We start from the raw sequence: 21631 nt of genomic DNA on the forward strand, positions 1-21631 counted from the left end.
AAGGGAAAATTCCATTTCTCTTGAGTACTCTTTACAAGTTAGATTGCTAATATTATTGGCTCAGTTGGAAAACAATGTTTAGAAACTGCTGGAATAAAAACATTCTTACAGCCAGGTCAGCAATATCCCACACAAAGTTGTTACTTCTTTCTTATGAGGTTATAAACACACTTGATATTTATTTTTCTACTCTCCTCTCCCAAAGTAAAATAATTACAAAAAAACCTTAAAAAAATTATCTACACATTCACTATTTTTATCTTGTTTTTATCCCTATAGCTATTAATTAAAATCACTTGAAAAAGAGTTGACTATATAGATTAAAACATAATAAGCTCCAGATTAAAGGGAAAATGTGTAGGAATATTTTCCTTCAAATTGATGCTGAAAAAGAGAGAACTTCCAAGCTTCTTAAACTATCTAAAAAATGTATCTGAAGAAATTCTAGATAATAAGATAAAAGATGGCCATTACCAAGCCATTTTGACAAGGATTTGGGGTCTGAGACAAATGCAACCTTTGACCATATCATACCAATTTTTATTCATGTGAAATATGTATTAATAGCAAAAAGCTTTTAAAAAATGAATAGAGATGCTTCACAGAATAGTAGCGAAGAGCCTGAAGGTGTATCCTACCTGATAGTCAGACCTGGTTCACCTGTGTTGAGTTTGTTTACTCTATTTGTCCCTTGGGTCACTTTTGGCATTCACTGATGAAATCTCAGTCAGGACAGTAGTTGCTCTGTCCCTCTTACCTCTTTCAGCTTTTACCTCTTGCTGTTATTTCTCCATAGTGGCATTGAATTATTCAAATTACAGAACAGAGCAATTACTGTCCTGCACCCTCCTGGAGCTATGGTCTTTATATTTAGTTTGGTGTTTCCATAATTCGAAAACAATCTGTAAGAAGGCACATAGTTTTGTTCTCTATAGTTGAGTATGTCATCTCTCTATGACGCAGCCTCCTTTCTTATTTCCCTAAGTAGTAGATTGTCTTCACAGACCCAAGGCCTATTAGGGGCTTCCTTCATACACCCTATTTTTTATTGGAGATATTTGAATCAGTTCAGTCACATGAATATTTACTGAGCTAGATTCAAGACACTACGTGAGGTACCACAGAAATCCTGAAGTGGGTAAAGCAAAATTATTGACCTTAAATATCTTGCAATTTGTTAAATGATTTTAATACAGAGTAAAGTAGGGCCCTAAGATTCATATAAAAATTCACGCTAAAAATAAGGGACAGATCATATCTGGTTTAGAAGATAAAGAAAGGGTTAATGGAGTGAGAGCACAATGTTTGAGATTTGTCCACTTGAAAGAAAGAGGGCAGGAGCAACTGAATTCCTTTACTGTATTATGTCATTTAAAGCTTATAACTTTATAAGTATAAAATTATAATTTTATAATTATAAAAATTATAACTGTGAGGTAGGAATTATGCACATTTAACAGATTATAAAACAGGATTAGAGAAATGAAGTACTTTGCCAACAATTAGACAGCTGATTAGTGAGAAATGGAATGCAATGCAACATGACTCCTGACTCCAAAGCCCCCAGTCCTTCTCTCCATCATGTTTGCTGCCTTTTAAGTGTCAGGAAGGGAAGGACACTTTAGAAGGATGAAAGCACAGTTTCTATTTGGAGGGGCAATCAGATTTGACTGGAATGTGTAGGCATTGAGGGAAAGTAGTAGGAAATAAGTTTGGGAATGTGTGCCAGGCCTGTATATTTTGAAGGATCTTGAATACTAGGGTGTAAATGTTTATTTGGTAGGCAGTGAAGAGCCCTTGATGATTTAGAGCCACAGAGTAAGATGAGACCCTGTGGATAAGAAAGAATAATCTGGTAGCAGTGCTCAAGATGGACAGGAGGTCTCTCTTTCTCTCTCCTGTTATAGAGCTTCAGTTAAAAATAATAAGGACTTAAACAAGGTGGAGTAAATGAGGGTCACAGGAAGAAGAACACAAGAAATACTTTGGAGATAGAATCTACATGACTAGATGTTGACAGAATTTTAGAGGTGTAGGGGAAAGAAAAGCTGAAAACAACTTAGCTATTATGAACATGAACATATGAAGAAATGGAATTCCTATTACCTACAAACCACAGAAGGATCTCATCTGGGGGAGAAAGTTGTTAAATTAGTTTAGGATTATGCTGAATTTATGATTCAGATAAGTGATTTAGGAAACAACAGCCAAGAAATAGCTGAAAATGTGAGCCTGAAGCTCCAAAATGAGCCCTGGGACAGAGGTAGATTTATAGTCATCGGTATGAAAATAATGATCAGAACTGGGAAGAGAATAAGAAGACCTTTGAGGGAAGAAAGGTACAGAGAAATCTGGGAAATTATGATGAGGAGGAAGTTGATTATGAAGTTTTCTCAAACACTTTGGAAACACTGCATCTGAATTATTAATCTTCATCTAGATCCTGAAAAGGCAAACTTTTTTTCCATACTCATGTATGTCAGCCATTTGCTGAAATTACAGACTTCAAAGTATGCATGTTTCTTCCGCCTAATTATTTAGTCATCTTCTGAGCTTCATCTTTTGCTATCTGCTTGAATAATAATTGGTGATGTCAAGCATAAAAATGAACCCTTTTGAGAGTACAGCATGTTTTACATATATTTAATACTGAGGTTCATCACAGATGATTAGGCATATGTTTGAGTTTCCATCTACTGACTTAAAAGCATCTTAAATTTGTTTCAGCTTCTTGTTAGATTAAAGGCTTGATCTCTCTCTCTCTCTCTCTCTCTTTTTTTTTTTTTTTTTAACTCACTGACTGTGATGAACAAAGGATAGGGTAGAAATCATATATAAGGGGCATTAGGGAACCATGGTAAAAACATCATGAGAATAATTAGAATACAGTCTAAATAATTTGTTCTTTGTTTCTCCTGTCTTTTCTTTTAATCATGCTATTCTTTTAAATATTATGAATCAGTGATGTGTTTTAAGAAACCCAACTCCAAATCTATGAAACATAATTTAGAGGTGCTGATTTATATTTAAAGAGAAATATTTGCTTCATTAATTTATTTAGCATTGCTAGGTTGGGGTATTTAAGCTTTTATTGGCAGATTCTTATTTTCTGGGGAGAGATAGGGTATTGAGGCTTAAAACAACAGTAACACAAAATGGCCTCAGTGGAAGGTGTTCTCGTCTGCTGGTGTCTGGCTTCCTGTTTCTGGAGCCTTGCTAACTACATCACAGCTTGGGTCCCCAACCCTGTCTTTTCCTAAGCTTCTCCCACCTTTGGCTTTTGTTTGGCTTACCCACTAGGTTCCTTTAAGCAGTGCCTCCTGCTTCCACAATGAATGTCTTTCTGAAGAGTTGCCTATCAGTTTGGCTCTTGTTGGAGTCTACGTTCCCTTTTTGTTGAGGACTTCCACAGAATCTGATGTTGACCAACTTTCTTCAGGGCTGGATCTCAGCTATTCTGGCTTTCATACTGGCCCCCATTCAGAATGACCCTACCCAAGTAACTTCACTTCTCTCATTCCAAGTGCAGGTGGGAAACAACCTTTTTTCTCTATTTATCCTGGGTTCTTCAGTGGGAGCCCTGTAAGTTGGACTAACAAAACACAGACAAGCAGGAGAAAAACAAAACAGAAGTTCATTAGTGTATTAGTTCCTGCACTCTTATAACAAAATATCTGAGACTGAGTAATTTATAAAGAAAAGAGGTTTAATTGACTCATGGTTCCGCAGGCTGTACAGGAAGCATAGCATCTTCTCCTCCTGGGGAGGCCTCAGGAAGCTTCTAATCATGGAGAAGGGCAGGGGAAGTGAGGCATCTTACATGGTCAAAGCAGGAGCAAGGGGGCAGGGAGGTGCCACACACTTTTAAACAACCAGATCTCATGGGAACTCACTATTGCAACCACAGCACCAAAGGGGATGGTGTTAAACCACGAGAAACCACCCCCATGATCCAGGCCCCACACATCAGGCTCCACCTCCAATACTGGTGATTACAATTCAACATGAGATTTGGGTGGGGACACAGATTCAAACCATATCAGTTAGTATGTGCATAACATTTACACATGTGAGTGCTCAGCATGAGTAACTTCTGGGCATACATAGCATCTTAATAAAAGAACAATAAATGTTTAGAGACATGATAAGACAAAGGGTAAAGACTTTGAGTTTCTAGGTGTGGCAAGTTGTGGAAAAGCAATTACGTGGGGAAATTAATGGTAGATAAGGACGAATTTTAGCAAAGTTTGTTACGTAGATCTCACTGGTGCAGTCTTCAGGCTGATAAGGGTATAGGTTATCTCTAGTGAGTAACTTCTGTCCTCCTTGGAGGGAAGGGGGACACCTTTACAAATTTATGTTGCGCTTTTAGGCAAACGGGGAGGGCAGAGGGCTTTTTGTAAACTGCTTTTTTTCAGTTGCTTTCAGCTCAAAAGAAGTCTTCTGACAAAGTGGTGTATTTTGCTACTCTTCACAAGCTGTCAGCTGGGACTTGAAAGTTACTGTGAGTTAAGCCTGAATCATAAAATAAAATATGTCTAGAACTACATGTAAGTTAATGGGAAGATAAAATGTGATCACATTAATTTTATCTATTTTCAGCTGCTCAAGATTACAACTATTATCTAGACTAGTAATTTTTCTTATTTATCATTTCTGAAAGACTCACCTGGGGTGTTTGGTAACATAGTCCAAACCTCCTTCTGGAGACTTGGATTCAGTGGGTTTGGAATCATGGGGTCTTGGATCTTATTTTTTTTAACTGGAACCCCAACTCCTTGCTACTCAAAATATAGACAATGTACCAGCAGCACTGGTATTATTGGGAGCACGTCAGAAATGTTTTTAGGTATGCCAAGAATGCAAGACTGTTATCGGAAGGGGTCCTGATCCAGACCCCAAGAGAGGCTTCTTGGATCTCGGCAAGAAATAATTCAGGGCGAGTGTGTAGAGTAAAATGAAAGTCAAGTGGCATCGTTTGTCTGGGATAAATACTCAAGGTTTATCTCCTCACTCCAAGGAAATCAAATATGCAGACACACAAGAAGTGGGTTTAGGGGCAGAGGTTTAATAGGCAAAAGAAAGAGAAAGGAGAATAGCAAAGTGCACTGGATTTTATAATTTTATAGACTGGCTTAAGGAGGCAGTGTATGATTTGCATAGGGACCAAAGATAGGTTGGACCAGGTGTGATATTTACATAAAACCCAGGGAAGATGTCTGCCCCACCCTCATCTTCTATTATGCAAACAGAGTCTTTGCCTGGCCCTCAGCATGTTGCCTGCTCCTTATTGTATGCATGGTTTGGAAGGAAAAGAGAAGATGGAGCCACCATGTTGACCATGCCTAGCCCCCAGGGAGCCTTTTCCTACTGTTTTAGCTGCTGGCATTCACCCCTGTAAGCTTTCAACTTGTTTATCCATGTTTGCAGCTCAATTTTACAGGCTGCTTTTTGTTAGAAAAGAAATAATTTGGGGGCTGTTTTTTACTAAAAGGGAAATCTTACAGAGGACTTCCTTACCCTTACTATTGGCCTAAATAATTTCTTTTTAATTCCTATATCAAAAGCAAGTTTATTAGGAAGGTGAAGGAATAAAGAATGGCTACTCCATAGACAGAGCAGCCCCAAAGGCTGCTGGTTGCCCATTTTTATGGTTATTTATTGATGATATGCTAAACAAGGGGTTGATTATTCACACCTCCCCTTTGTAGACCATATAGATAATGTCCTGACGTTGCCATGGCATTTGGAAACTGTCATGTCGCTGGTGGGAGTGTAGCAGTGAGGACAACCAGAGGTCACTCTCATGGCCATCTTAGTTTTGGTGGGTTTTGGCTGGCTTCTTTACTGCAACCTGTTTTATCAGCAAGGTCTTTATGACCTGTATCTTGTGCTGACCTTCTATCTCTCCCTGTGACTTAGAATGTCTTAACTATATGGGAATGCAGCACAGTAGGTCTCAGCCCTATTTTACCTAGCCCCTATTCCAAATGGAGTTGCTCTGGTTCAAATGCCTCTAACAAGACCATCAGTACTCTTCACCTGAGACACTTCTTAGGATTTTATTTTCCAGAGCAACCTTGAGAAATGAAGTCATGTTCCTCCTGGGACAAAGGTACATTTCCTTATCTCTCGCTATAAAGTGGTAGGTTCTCCAAGACCAGTGTTTTTTTGTTTGTTTGTTTTTTGTTTTTTGTTTTTTTCTATAATATAACCTACAGCACAGGCAAGCATCCTCCTAGACCCTCCTTCACATATTTCCTGCGGGCTTGCGCAGGGGAGCTGATTCACAAACGGCTTGCTGTCCTGTGAGAAAAAAGAAAAAAGGCCTTTATTTCTGACCCAGGAGCACCACGTCCTCCACCAGTATTAGATGAAATAGTTTCAGACAAAATTTATTTTTTTCTTTAAACAAATAAATGAATATATGCATTGAACTTAGAAATAGACAAAGAGATGAAACAATCCGTATTTGTGGACATTGGTAATTGTGATGGTTAATACTGAGTGCCAACTTGATTGGATGGAAGGATACAAAGTATTGATACTGGGTGTGTCTGTGAGGGTGTTGCCAAAGGAGATTAACATTTCAGTCAGCGGGCTGGGAAAGGCAGATCCACCCTTAATCTGGGTGAGCACAATTTAGTCAGTTGCTGGTGCCGCTAGAATATAAGCAGGCAAAAAATGTGAAGAGAGAGACTGGCCTAGCCTCCCAGCCAGCCTACATCTTTCTCCTGTGCTGGTTGCTTCCTGCCCTCGAACACTGAACTACGAGTTCTTCAGTTTTGGAACTCAGACTGGCTCTCCTTGCTCCTCAGCCTGCAGAGGGCCTATTGCGGGACCTTGTGATCACATGAGTTAATGTTTAATAAACTCACCTTTATACATATATCTAGTCCATTAGTTCTATCTCTCTAGAGAACCCTGACTAATACAGTAATGTTCCTTACCTCTGTGAGAAAAAGTACCTAAATAATATTAACAATCCGTTATCATCATCCGTCATTGTCATCATCAACAATATGTTGTTTTGATAAAATAGTTCATTTTCTTTGTTTTTAATTTACAAAGAAAAGAGGTATAATTGTCTCACATTTCTTCATGCTTTATGGGAAGCAGGTTGCTGGCAACTGCTTGGCTTCTAGGGAGGCTTCAGGAAGGTTACAGTCATGACAGAAGGTGAAGGGGGAGCAGGCACATCACAGGTGAAAGCAGGAGCAAGAGAGTGGGAGGGAGGTGTGATACACTTTTAAATGAACAGATCTCATGAGAACTCACTCACCATCACAAAGGCAGCACCAAGGCATGCAGGATCTGACCCCATGATCCAAACACCTTCCACCAGACCCCATCTCCAGCACTGGAGATTACAATTCAACATGAGATTTGTGGGACGATAAATATCCAAACTATATCACATGTCATATAGCACATAATACCTATTTTCATATATTTCCAATAAAAAAACCTCTCTCATGTGTTGGTATGCTTTAAGTAGCACCTAATGCTTACTAAGGCTTTGCTTAGATGATTACCATTATACATGAGGGTCTTGGCTCTACATAGGTACTATTTAGAATCAATCTGTCTGCTCTGTTTCTTGCCATACAGTTATTTGTCCGATGTTTTCTTCAGTCCATTTTTCAAGCCCACGGGTAGAATAACAGCATTGTGAACAAATGTGGGCCTTTAATTCTAAGAAAAAGGCTTTGCCTCCACATCCTGGAGGAGGTATTTTGTTTGCTCATTTGTTTGTTTTCATTTTGAAAGTGTCAAGGCTGCAGTTTTCTTCCTTTGAGAAGAAGCTGGTAAAGAAGCAGAAGTTCAGCGTGCCATAAAATTAGTTCAAAGGCAGAATGGTCCAAGGCCAGCAAACTGAAAGCAATAAAAAAATGTAATCTCAGCTTATGGCCTATGAGCGTAAGTTAGAAAAGAAAATCCATTATGAAAAATGAAATTCCTTTTTTTAAACTTTTAAGTTCAAGGGTACAAGTACAGGTGTGTTACATAGGTAAGCTTGTGTCATGGGGGTTTGTTGTGTAGATTATTTCATCACCCAGGTATTAAGTCTAGTACTCATTAGTTGTTTTTCTTGATCCTCTTCCTCCTTCTGCCCTCCACCCTCCAAAAGGCCCCAGTGTGTGTTGTTCCTCTCTCTGTGTCCATGTTTTCTCAACATTTAGCTCCCACTTTTAAGTGAGAATGTGTGGCATTTGGTTTTCTGTTCCTACATTAATTTGCTAAGGAAAATGGCCTCCAGCTCCATCCATGTCCCTGCAAAAGACAAGATATTGTTCTTTTTTGTGGCAGCACAGTATTCCATGGTGTATACGTACCACATTTTCTTTATCCAGTCTATCCTTGATGGGCGTTTAGGTTGATTGTATGTCTTTGCTATTGTGAATACTGCTGCAATGACCATACATGTACATGTGACTTTATAATGTGACTTTGGGTATATACCCAGTAATGGGATTGCTGGGTTGAATGGTATTTCTGCCTCTAGGTTTGTGACGAATCGCCACACTGTCTTCCACAATGGCTGAACTAATTTACACTCCCACCAACAGTGTATAAGCATTCCTTTTTCTCCACAACCTCACCAGCATCTGTTATTTTATGATTTTTTAATAATAGCCATCTGACTGGTGCAAGATGGTATCTCATTGTGGTTTTCATTTGCATTTCTCTAATGATCAGTGATGTTGAGCTTTTTTTCATATGCTTGTTGGTTGCATTTATGTCTTCTTTTGAAAAGTGTCAGTTTATGTCCTTTGTCTACTTTTTTATGGAGTTGTTTGCTTTGTTCTTGAAATTTTTTTAAGTTTCTTATATATGTATAAATTCCTTATACATTCCTTATAGATGCTGGATATTAGATCTTTGTTGTATGCATAGTTTGCAAAAATTGTCTTCTATTCTGTAGGTTGTTTACTCTGTTGATATATATATTATTTCTAATATATATATATAGCTGCGCAGAAGCTCTCCAGTTTAATTAGATCCCATTTATCAATTTTTGCTCTTGCTGCAATTGCTTTTGGTGTCTTCATCATCAAATATTTGCCCATGCCTGTGTCCTCAATGGTATTGCCTAGGTTGTCTTCCAGGGTTTTTGTAGTGTTGGGTTTTACATTTAGGTCTTTAATGCATTTGAGTTAATTTTTGTATATGATGTAAGAAATGGATCTAGTTTCAATCTTCTGCATATGGCTAGCCAGTTATCTCAGGCCCATTTATTGACTAGGGAATCCTTTCCCCATTCTTTGTTTTTGTCAGATTTGTTGAAGATCAGATATTTGGAGGTGTGTGGTCTTATTTCTGGGTTCTCTATTCTGTTCCATTGGTTTATATGCCTGTTCTTGTACCAGTATCATCTTGTTTTGGTTACTGTAGCCCTGTAGTATAGTTTGAAGTCAGGTAGTGTGATACCTCTAGCTTTGTTCTTTTTGCTTAAAATTGCCTTGGCTATTTGGGTTCCTTTTTGATTCCATGTGAATTTTAATATAGTATTTTTCTAGTTCTGTGAAGAATGGCAATGGTAGTTTAATGGGAATAGCATTGAATCTATAAGTTACTTTGGGCAGTATGGCTATTATAAAGATATTCATTCTTCCTATTCATAAGCATGGAATATTTTTCCATTTATTTGTGTCATCTCTGATTTCTTTGAGCAGTGGTTCGTAGTTCTCTTTGCAGAGGTCTTTCACCTTCCTTATTAGTTGCATTCCTGGGTACTTCTTTTTGTGGCATTTGTGAATGGGAGTTTATTCTTTACTTGGCTTTCGACTTGACTGTTGTTGGTGTGTAGGTATGCTAGTGGTTTTGCACATTGATTTTGTATCCTGAGACCTTTCTGAAGTTGTTTATCAGCTTCAGAACTTTTGGGCTGAGACTGTGGGGTTTTCTAGATATAAGATCATGTCATTTGCAAACGGGGATAGTTTGACTTCCTCTGTTTGAATTGAATGTTTTTCTTTCTTTCTCTTGCCCTATTGCCCTGGCCAGAACTTCCAATACTATGTTGAGTAGGAGTGGTGAGAGAAGGCATCCTTGAAAGGTTTATTTTCTTCTCTTTAAAGAATCTCTATATTATAAAGCCAAATGCATATTATGCATATTATGAAGTTAGTCAGCAGCCTTTATTATCTACACTAATTCATGTATGGCTTGTTGTTTTATCCTTTTAGATTGTCTTTCTATCTTATCTCTTTGAATTTGAACAGTTAATCCTTATAATAACGTGCTGATAACGTGTAAGAGGGTGATTCACAGTTAGAGGTCAGTGACATCTGCTTTCCAGGGTTGTCAGTGCACCCAGAGTACTCTGTTACAGTATCACACTACCACTGTCAGGGAGACCCTGCTGGGATAGGCTCCTCTAGCAGTAAGCCACCCACCTAAATCATACACAGGAGTGGTTTCCTCATGCTTGGGGCTAAATTGGGGAGAGAAATTGGAGTTCAAGAAAGGTGATGTCTGAGTTAACCTTCACTGCCCTACAACAAGATGGTTTGAAGAGGATGGAAGAGGTAAAGACCATCTGGGTTTAGCCCGCTTCTCTCTTATTTCTTTTTTTCTTCCCTCCTTCCACCCTCAGCTCTAGCTTTGAGTTTATTTACATATCCTGTTATAGGATTATTGTTATACAAAAAGTAAAAAAGGAAGTAGAGCAATTAAACAGAGTATTTGATCAAGGAACATAATCTGAAATCAATCTTTATTGTCAATAATAGAATTTTGCTTCCCATTAACAACTTGAATAAATGTGCCAGGTCTTCACTTTTTCAGACACAGATAAAAAAGCAGTAGACAATTAATGGACTTAGGAGGAGTCCAACTGTGAACCCTGACACCAGCCTACTTAGTGAGTTTCCTCAGGAAACAATTGTGCTCAATACTTTCAATTGAAGAATGCTTCAGAGATTTTGAAATTAAAATGACAAAATCTTTAGTCATTTTTAGGGAATATTCTTTATGGTTTTGTTGTTTGATGTAGAAATAGTAAAGGGGTTAAGTTTCCTTTAAAAGGTCTTTAAGTTGCCATTGGAAAGATGGGTGTGTTTGAAAAATGTAACAAAGTGCATTTGGGAAATTTGGATTCCGTCCTGTGAAGAGGCAGGATGAAAGAAGGATAAGCATTGTCCACACTATAATGAACATAAAATGGTTTCAATGATCAGAGGGGATTTTTGATTGACTAAGAGAAGGTCATGTAATCAAAATTTATTTCTAATAGCGTTTGGTGAGGGAAATTCTGTTTTAAGTTAAATAATCAGGGAGATAATTGCAACAAAAATTAAGGGTTGATCTATATAATCCTTCCTAGTGCAGTATGGAGCAAATGAAAAGATGGGGGACCTCCAGAAACAAACCTCCAAAAAATGAAAAACTGCCTTATGCCTTATAGAGAAACCAGAGACTCTGTAGGCAGAACAGGAAGAGAAATTGAAAGCTGTGTATGACACAAATACAGCCACCATTTCTTACATGATGAGCAGCTGTAGCATGAATTTACAGCACACATTGGATGGGAGGAAAGCTCATTGCATTCTATGCAACTACAAACAAATTCAAGAGCTGCAGGAATTGTTTATGGAGAATCTTTAAATAAAGCAGAAACTTAGAACAACTGTAATTGGAAAACCTAAGAATAGTTGATATTGATTTTAATTCTGATAAAAGAGAGGAAAAATTCTAGCAAGTCTCATATGAGATATAAACGATATGGAATACAGAAATCAGTTTACAATAAACCTCTGTTTAATAAAAGAGAGAAAATATTTAATTTCTAAAACATTTTCTTAGCCCCCTAAGAGTATAATCAGTTCCTTAGTTTGAAAATATTGAAGGAGCCGGGCGCAGTGGCTCAAGCCTGTAATCCCAGAACTTTGGGAGGCCGAGACAGGCGGATCATGAGGTCAGGAGATCGAGACCATCCTGGCGAACACGGTGAAACCCCGTCTCTACTAAAAATACAAAAAACTAGCCGGGCGAGGTGGCGGGCGCCTGTAGTCCCAGCTACTCCGGAGGCTGAGGCAGGAGAATGGCATAAACCCGGGAGGCGGAGCTTGCAGTGAGCTGAGATCCGGCCACTGCACTCCAGCCCGGGCGAAAGAGCAAGACTCCGTCTCAAAAAAAAAAAAAAAAAAAAAAAAAAAGAAAAGAAAATATTGAAGGAAACGTCAGAATCACACAATATTATTTATAAGGTTTTGGCCCAATACATAATTATACTAATTAAAACTTGACTATATATTTTTTCTTATTCTATAGTTTGAATTCAGTTACTAATAATGTTTTAATTCAAAATTATACAAAGAAAAAATTACTTTAAATACTTTAAATACAGAAATTGAGGCTATGCGCAGTGGCTCACACCTGTAATCCCAGCACTTTAGGAGGCTGAGGCAGGTGGATCACGAGGTCAGGAGATCGAGACCATCCTGGCAAACATGGTAAAACCCTGTCTCTACTAAAAATACAAAAAAATTACCCAGGCATGGTGGCGGGCGCCTGTAGCCCTAGCTACTCCGGAGGCTGAGGTAGGAGAATGGAGTGAACCCAGGGTGGGGGTGGGGGGGTTGGGCAGAGCTAGCAGTGAGTGGAGATAGTGCCACTGCACTCCAGCCTGGGTGACAGAGTGAGACTCCATCTCAAAAAAAAAAAAAAAAAAAAAAAAAAAAAAAAAAAAAAAAAGAAAAAGAAATTGAGTAAAACCAGCTGATAATTTCAATAAAAATTTGCACCCAGAGTAGTCAGAAGTGGTAGGTCAGCCCCCAAACCTCTCTTGATTGTAGGGGTCTAAAGGCTTTTTCTCTATGGGGATGCTTCTTCTTATCAGTTTTTCTCAAAGCAAGTTGCACTTGCCTATGTTTGAAAGGCTGTTCTCAGTATGCCAATTCTCCATATCTTATATAAATAGGTTTTCAGTGATTAATTTCCAGTTTCACATGATATTGCATTACAAAAACATCTCTGTGTTTCTGATGCTTTAAACACTTCTTGTGTCCTCAATGAATAATTAAGCATGACTTCCTATTCGGTTTTTATAGTTTCTAATGTAAAAGACTTTATAACTTTTATAAGAAAAAACAGTATTCAGAATATGATACTCCATGGTAATATATTGTATTAGTCTGTTTTCATACTGCTATAAAGAAATACCCGAGACTGAGTAATTAATAAAGGAAAAGAGGTTTAATTGACTCAGAGTTCTGCATGGCTGGGGAGGCCTCAGGAAACTTACAATCACTGTGGAAGGCAAAGAGAAAGCAGGCACATTCTTCACAAGGTCACAGGAAAGAGAAGCATGTGTGAAGATGGAATTGTCAAACACTTATAAAACCATCAGATCTTGTGAGAACTCCCTCACTATCCCAAGAACAGTGTGGGGGAAACTGCCACCATGATCCAATTTCCTCCCTCCTTTAACACATGGGGATTACAGGTCTCTCCCTTAACACGTGGAGATTACAATTTGAGGTGAGATTTGGATGGGGATGCAGAGCCAAATCATATCATTCTGCCCCTGGCCCCTCTCAAATCTCATGTCCTTTATGCATTTCAAAACTTTTCATGTCTTCCCAACAGTCCCCCAAAGTCTTAACTCATTCCAGCATTAACTCAAAAGTCCTAGTCTAAAGTCTCATCTGAGACAAGTCCCCTCCACCTAGGAGCCTGTAAAATCAAAAGCAAGTTATTAATAGTTACTTCCAAGATACAATGAGGGGGGAAGCATTGGATAAATGCTCCCATTCTAAATGGGATAAATTGGCCAAAATAAAGGGGCTACAGGCCCCATGGAAGTCTGAAATCCAACAGGGCAGTTATTAAGTCTTAAAGCTGCAAAATAATCTCTTTTGACTTCATGTCTCACATCCGGGGATACTGATGCAAAGGGTGGCTCCCACAGCCTTGGGCAGCTACACCCCTGTGACTTTGCAGGGTTCAGTCCCCATGGCTACTCTCATGGGCTGGTGTTGTGTCTGTGGCTTTTGCAGGTACATGGTGCAAGCTGTCAGTGGATCTATCACTCTGGGGTCTGGAGGACAGTGGTCCTATTGTCACAGCTCCATTAGGCAGTACCCCAGTTGGGACTCTGTGTGAGGGCTCCAACCCCACATTTCCCGTCTGCACTGCCCAAACAGAGGTTCTCTATGAGGGCTTCACCCATGCAACAGACTTCTGCCTGGACATCCAGGCATTTTTCATACATCCACTGAAATCTAGGCAGAGGTTTACAAACCTCAATTCTTGACTTCTGTGCACCTGCATACCCAAAACCACGTGGAAGCTGCCAAGTCTTGAAGCTTGCACCCTATGAAGCAACAGCCTGAGCTGTACTTTGGCCCCTGTTAGGTTGGAGTTGGAGCAGCTGGGATGCAGGACACCAAATCACAAGGGCGCACACAGCAGTGGGGCCTTGAGCCCAGCCCACAAAACAGTTTTTCCCTACTAGGCCTCTGGACCTGTCGTGGGAGGGGCTGCCATGAAGTTCTCAGATGTGCTCTAAAGACGTTTTCCCCATTGTCTTGGCTATTAACATTTGGCTCCTTTTTGCTTATGCAAATTTCTGCAGCTGGTTTGAATTTCTCCCCAGAAAATGGGTTTTTCTTTTCTACCACACAGTCAGGCTGCAAATTTTCCAAACTTTTATGTTCTGTCACCTCTTGGATGCTTTGATGCTTAGAAATTTCTTCTGCCAGATTCCCTAAATCATCTCTCTCAAGTTCAGAGTTCCACAGATCTCTAGGGCAGGGGCAAACGGTCACCAGTCTCTTTGCTAAAGCATAGCAAGAGTCATCTTTACTCCAGTTCCCAACAAGTTCCTTAACTCCATTTGAGACCACCTCAGCCTGGGCTTCATTGCCCACACCATTATCAACATTTGATCAAAACCATGCAACAAGTCTCTAGGAAGTTCTAAACTTCCCCACCTCTTCCTGTCTTCTTCTGAGCCCTCCAAGCTTTTCCAATCTCTGCCCATTACTCAGTTCCAAAGTCTCTTCCACATGTTCAACTTATTTTTATAGTAGTGCCCCACTATGTTGGTACCAATTTCCTGTATTAGTCCATTTTCACACGGCTATAAAATACCTGAGACCGGGTAATTTAGGAAAGAGGTTTAATTGACTCACAGTTCCACATGGCTGGGGAGGCCTCAGGAAACTCAATCATGGCAGAAGGTGAGGGAGAAGCAAGGACCTTCTTCACATGGCGACAGGAGGAAGAAGCATGAAGAAGGAACTTTCCAATACTTATAAAACCATCACATCTCATGAGAATGCACTCACTATCACGAGAGTCTTCTTCACATGGCAACAGGAGGGAGAAGCATGAAGAAGGAACTTTCCAATATTTATAAAACCATCACATCTCATGAGAATGCATTCACTATCACGAGAACAGCACGGGGGAAATCGCCCCCATGATCCAAGCAGCTCTTTTCCTTAGACACGTGGGGATTACAGGTCCTTCCCTCGATATGTGGGGATTACAATTTGAGATGAGATTTGGGTGGGGACACAGAGCCAAACCCTATCAAATATGCTAACTTAAAAAACAAAAGTTTGCATAGGAGATACAAATTTGTAGAACATAAAGGCAAAATTCGTCAGCAAAGTGCTATTGCATTTTAATTTCAAAGGGACTAAATTATACATGGTTTAAGTTTTTACCTGAAGACATACATTAGAACTAATTATTTTGTTTTTTAGTTTTAATGAGGAAACTTTAAATATCTGTTTTTAAGGTCTCCATGAATACCTGTTCTATTCTACTAATATCTGTCACCTAGCAGTACTGTTTTTCAACAAATCTTTCTTTTTTGGATACCTGCTATGCATGGTCAGTGCTAAATGGTCAATAGGATAGGATCCAAAGGTAAATTTGATAAAAATTCCTATCCTCGGGAGAGATAGAAAAATACATGCACTTTTTTTTTTTTAAAATTATACTGTAAGTTCTGAGATACATGTGCAGAACATGCACGTTTGTTACATAGGTATACATGTGCCATGGTGGTTTGCTGCACCCATCAACCCGTCATCTACGTTAGGTATTTCTCCTAATGCTATCCCTCCCCTAGGCCTCACTACCTTACAGGCCCCAGTGTGTGATGTTTCCCTCCATGTGTCCACGTGTTCTCATTGTTAAACTCCCACTTATGAGTGAGAACATGCGGTGTTTGGTTTCTGTTCCTGTGTTAGTTGGTTGAGAATACATTTAATTAGAGTTAATTAACTACTTAGAGAAGTACTTCTAAAATTATTTTGGTGTCAGGACTCCTTCAATCTCTTCAAAATTATTGGAGATCCTAAAGAATTGTTGTTTGTTTAGCTTATATCTATCAATATTTACCACATTAGAAATTAAAACTGAAAAAAATTCAAATACAAGTATACGATAATAGTGCATTCCTTTAAGTGTCAGTATGATAATATTATCCCATGTCATGCAGCCACTGCAAAACTGTACTGTACGTACACTTATGAGAAAATGAGAATGAAAATGCAAAAATGTCTTAGCATTAGTGATAAAATATTCTTGACTTTACGAAGCCTCTGAAAGGGTCTTCAAGACCCCCAGAGACTACAAGTTATCAATCAGTAAGCTAGAGGAGATGTTTGATGCTATAGTTGATATGTCATCAAAACATTATGATGATACAGGAGAGAGAGAGAGTAATTTACATCAATCAACTATTAAATTTGTTAATGATTACCACCTCGCTAATACTGGTCTCCAACTGATCCTAGATTTCAATAAAAAGCAAATAAATGAAATAAATAGCAACAATAGTTTTTATCAAGTAGTTCAATTCATGAAATGAAGGCATTCCTCTGCCACCTTGTGGCAAGGTATCCTAATTAGGTATTAAAGGTTTTTTGGTTTTTTAGTTTTTTGTTTGCTTGTTTTTTACAATTACAATATATTTTTAGTTGCAAATTTAGAGTTTTTTTAAATGTTGAGTCTACCACTAAACATTATAAAATTATATTTAGAACCTCTGAAACATGCCAACCTAATGCTAAATAGTTCTTCAATACAATAAAAGCAAATAGGCTAAAATCCAACTGTGTTTTAAAGAACCAATAATTATGCAGAGTTTCCATAGCGCTTTGCATATAGTTGGACTTCAAAATTTCAAGATGACAAAAAGATAAATTTTCTTTGTTATTCTCTAATGCATTTTCTCACCTTGTAGTAAAAAAAACAGTAAGAGGAGTTTACAACTGCTACTACATTTAAGTTTTGTGAGCTCAACCTGGGGTGGGAGGTTGAGAAAATGTCCTAGAAAAGATAACTGTAGCAGACTCTGATTCCACTCTATCCAGGGAAGTTCCTAAAGGAATGTATGTTGCTGCAGCAAATGAAATACCTCAGTACATGGATACCTGGAAGAGCAAGTGGGGCAGCAATGGAGGACCAAAAGAACTTCAATCCTAAGAAAAATGGTAGGATGATACAAAATTGTCTAATGCTATTACTCTTTCTTGGGTTAAACCATATTATCTTCCTTATGTCTTGTTTCTAACCATGACAATAAGACTAGATTTTATTATTTCACTGAGGCACTTTTGAGCTTTCGTAAATCAGTAACTTACTGATAATCTTCATAAGCTTTTAGCATTCTTCCCAATCTTGAGAAGTACAATATAGCATAGTGTAGTGGTGCCAACCTGGGAGGATGTGAACATTTTGCAAGATACCTAAACATGAAGAGTTTTAAGGGAATCAATTTTCTGACACTTTACTTCCATATGTAGCTTTTCCCCAAAATTTTTCTGCCAGAAAACAAGTCTATATTTACAAAAGCCCAAGTACCACTTTATAAAGGATATGCAAATTCCTAATTCATTTTATAACTTACTAAAGTGCATTACTCTGAAGGCTAAACAAGTCTGGGTGGCTAAGGAAGGGGAAGCCTTTTCCAGTGATTAATCATAGCACCATAAACCTAGAGGGTTTTTAGGCTCTCCCAGCTTCATACACACTTTTGTTAAGGATAAAGCCCAGAAGTAGAAACTGGTATTTTTGCCACTTAATAATGTGGTGAATTCAGGTATGCATAAAGGTATAAATTTTTATTTCACAGTGTTGCTTATTTCCTTCTTTTGGTGTTTTGTTTGTTTGTTTGTTTTTTGACAAGGTCTTGCTCTGAGACAAGGTCTTGCTCTGTCACCCAGGCTGGAGTGCAGCGGCACAGTCTTGGCTCATTACAACCTCTACCTCCAGAACCAAGGGATTCTCCCAAGTAGCTGGTACTACGGGCACATACCACTATGTCTAGCTAACTTCCGTGTAGTGAATATGTTGCCCAGGCTGGCCTCAAACTCCTGGGCTCAAGCAATCATCCCCTCTCAGCCTCCCAAAGTGCTGGCATTACAGGTGTGCACCACTGTGCCCAGACTTCTTTTGTCTCCTATTTCATAAAAATTCTTTTTTGAACTTCCAGAAGGAAGTTCATTAAGGAAATAGCAGAAAGAGCATCAGTAACAATTGTTAAATGCTTAAAAATAATATTTTCTGCATATTTAAATGACAGGAAAGTTTTCCTATGCTTCTCAATATTATTCTCTAATATTTGAAAGCACCAAAGAATAACCTAAAAAAAATAGGGTAGTAAAGCTTTGTTTTAAATATAATTGATTATTTTCTGGAAATATTGAAAAATTTAAAATACATTAGAAAAAAACATGGTTAAAATTGTAATGAAATTTCTTTCAGACTTAATGTTTTTTTTCAATAGTGATTAAAATCTGTTTTTTCAAGTCATGTCATGTGAGATTTATCCTGATTACCATGAATTCTCCTCTTACTTGATCATAAAAATGTTAAATATTTTCTATCTCTTTTTAATAAAAGTTAAAATTATAAACCAGCTATCAGACCAATTGTCACATCTGTGACAGCTTTTGTTTCAAATTATGCTTCAAGGAATATTTGTGTAGCAGAAAACCTTGGAAAAAAGAGATAGTGTCACCACCCCTGGGCACAGAAGGCAGAATTGTTTTTGACCAAGATAATAAAGAAAATATTCCCCTTTGGGGAAAAGGTTGGGTGGGTTTACTAGCAGACCATTTAAAAGATCGAGAGTTTCCCAAGCTTGGGATTTCTCAGCTGTTACAGAAATCTACTGTGAGCACATTGTCCCCCAGGTGGCTTGGTGGACAAAGGAAGCCAATGTAAACATGGAGTTCACACTACTCACTGCCTGCTGTGCTGTCAGTATTAAAGTTCTTTGTCTCTGACCCAGAAGTCTCATGTCTTCTTGTCAGCATCTGTGAAACTGTGGCAGACTCATTTGGTAACTTGCAGGCAGGGTAAAATCTCAGGCCTTTCACAGTTCTTGCCAGGATTAACACTTTGCAAATGGAAGGTACAAGCCTAAGGCAGCAAAGAAAAGGGAAGGAAGGAGAAGAGAGGCAAGCAGTGTACTATACTGATTACCATAACAAAACCACAAAGAGACAAAGCAAGTTATTTAGCAGTCACAGTCACTCTATGTTTTAGACTTTTCTGGAAGGGTTAAAAGGAGAAACTTCCATTCTGAGTAGTCCATAAGAGAGAGAAAAAGGAGGGGGAAATTTTCTCCTTGGCTCCCTTCCACCTCCTCTTCTCTTTGATCAAGATTTACATCCACAGTGATCTAGCTCTCCCATGCCTCTTGGTTACATCTTGGTGACCGCTCAGAAAACCAGGTCCTATTCTTTAAAGTATAGTGTCTTACTCAAACATGAAAGTGGAAGAGTGACTTTGTGCAAATAAAGTGCTGACCATGGCAGAGAAAGAAGGGTGTGGACAAGAGAATTAGAGATCGTGTCCAAGGTTTCTATTTTAATATAATGTGTAACAAATTTACTTGCATGTCAAACAGTTCCTGTGTTTTTTCTTTCCATAAAATTGAATAGGAACCTGCGTTTTCAGCTGATTACTTACACACACACAAACAACAACAACAAGAAGCATTCACTTTTGTGACCTATGATACTTAGTAATTCCAAGTAGGAATTACTGGGAAAAACATGTATAGATCAATGCAGAATCCTGTCCATTTATATATAAATAGTGAAACTGGGGAAAATAGCCCTATTCATCTCATTAAGATGTACACTTCTAATTAAATTAAACCTTCAAATTAAATGATTATTTACCAAAATTTGTAACAGGTATTCTTTTGATTAACTATGAACTAATATAGTTATAAAAATAACCCAGGAGAAACTGTTAAATACGTGAAGTCTTTTGGTTACAAGGAGGAAAACAAAATTTAAATTTTAAACTTCTATACATATTTTTGGTATGGGAAAGCATGATAAAATGATCAATAATAAACTTTCAAGTATAAGATATTGTATAATTAGAATAAAAATCTGTGGAATGAAATTACATGGTAGAGTTACAAAAAAATGTAAATTTTCATAGTTGAACAACAACTTTTTCGTGTATGTATTTTTTAGGGGGGTATTGCATATTAATGGCATTCAAATTTCATTAGATGCATTTGAAAGAGTTAAGTATTTGTTTTATTCCCAATATTGGATAATTGGAGAAATTATATGCAATTACAATGAAACATTTTAAATCAACTAAAAATATGATTGAGTGTAAAATTTACAAAAAAAAATTTCTAGTAGGCAAGTAAACAAAAAAGTTTGAAGATATCCGTTCAAGTGACCAATAGGCAATATGGCCAACTCAGATGTCATTTGAGTAAACTGACAAAGTAAAAAATATCACCTAGTGTTATCTGGGCAATTCTGTGGTAGAGGTTGTTTGGATGAATGGAGGCAAGATGGTGCACTTCCGGGTTCTTCTTAACCAACTTTTCCCGGCAGACGGACCAGGACCTGAGACCCGCTTCCCTCACTCTCACGGCCTCTCTGGGGTAAGTGCCCTTGTCTCCTCTTTACCTCCCTCGGCCAGAAATCCTGTGCAGGTCCGAGGTCCATTTTGAGCCACCAAGTGGCTCGGGAGCCACCATGTGGCTCGGGAGACCCGTTCAGGACGGAGACGTCCGCCTGACAGTAATCTCCACTTTGGCTCCATGAGCCTCCAGTCTGTCTCTGCTGGTTCCAAAGGACGCTTTGAAGCCAGGCAGGGATCCATTTCCATTTCCATTGTGTCCATTGTGTAAGTAAAGAGGAAACAAACGGGAAACCCCCCAGTCCAAATTTCCAAAGAGCACCCCTTTGGGGTGCCTCCTAGCCAATTTAAAAACCTTACAGCTCGAACAAGACCTTAGGAGGAAGCGGTTAATTTTCCTTTCCACTGTGGCGTGATCGACCTCAGCAATTTCTGCCAGCAGCTAGGCAAGTGGTCTGAAATTAATTATGTACAAGGCTTTTGGGCCTTAAGCTCTCGTCCCTATACTCCTCCTTCTCTCCCCGCTCTCTCCACCCCCTCCCTTCCTGCCCAGACTCCTTCTCCTCCCCCCATCCAGACTCCTCCTTCCTCCTCCTTATTTACTAGTAATCCACTCGGTCCCGTGCCTCCTTCGGGGCCCCCAACTGGCTGTCTTGAGTCCCCTATCTCTGCCCACACCCTCCTACAGTGTTAGCACCTTTGCGAGAGGTGGCTGGGGCGGAGGGGGTAGTCAGAGTACATGTCCCTTTTTCATTGGCCG

Source organism: Rhinopithecus roxellana, chromosome 2 (genome assembly GCF_007565055.1).
Source record: "Rhinopithecus roxellana isolate Shanxi Qingling chromosome 2, ASM756505v1, whole genome shotgun sequence".
In the NCBI taxonomy this organism is placed as follows: domain Eukaryota; kingdom Metazoa; phylum Chordata; class Mammalia; order Primates; family Cercopithecidae; genus Rhinopithecus; species Rhinopithecus roxellana.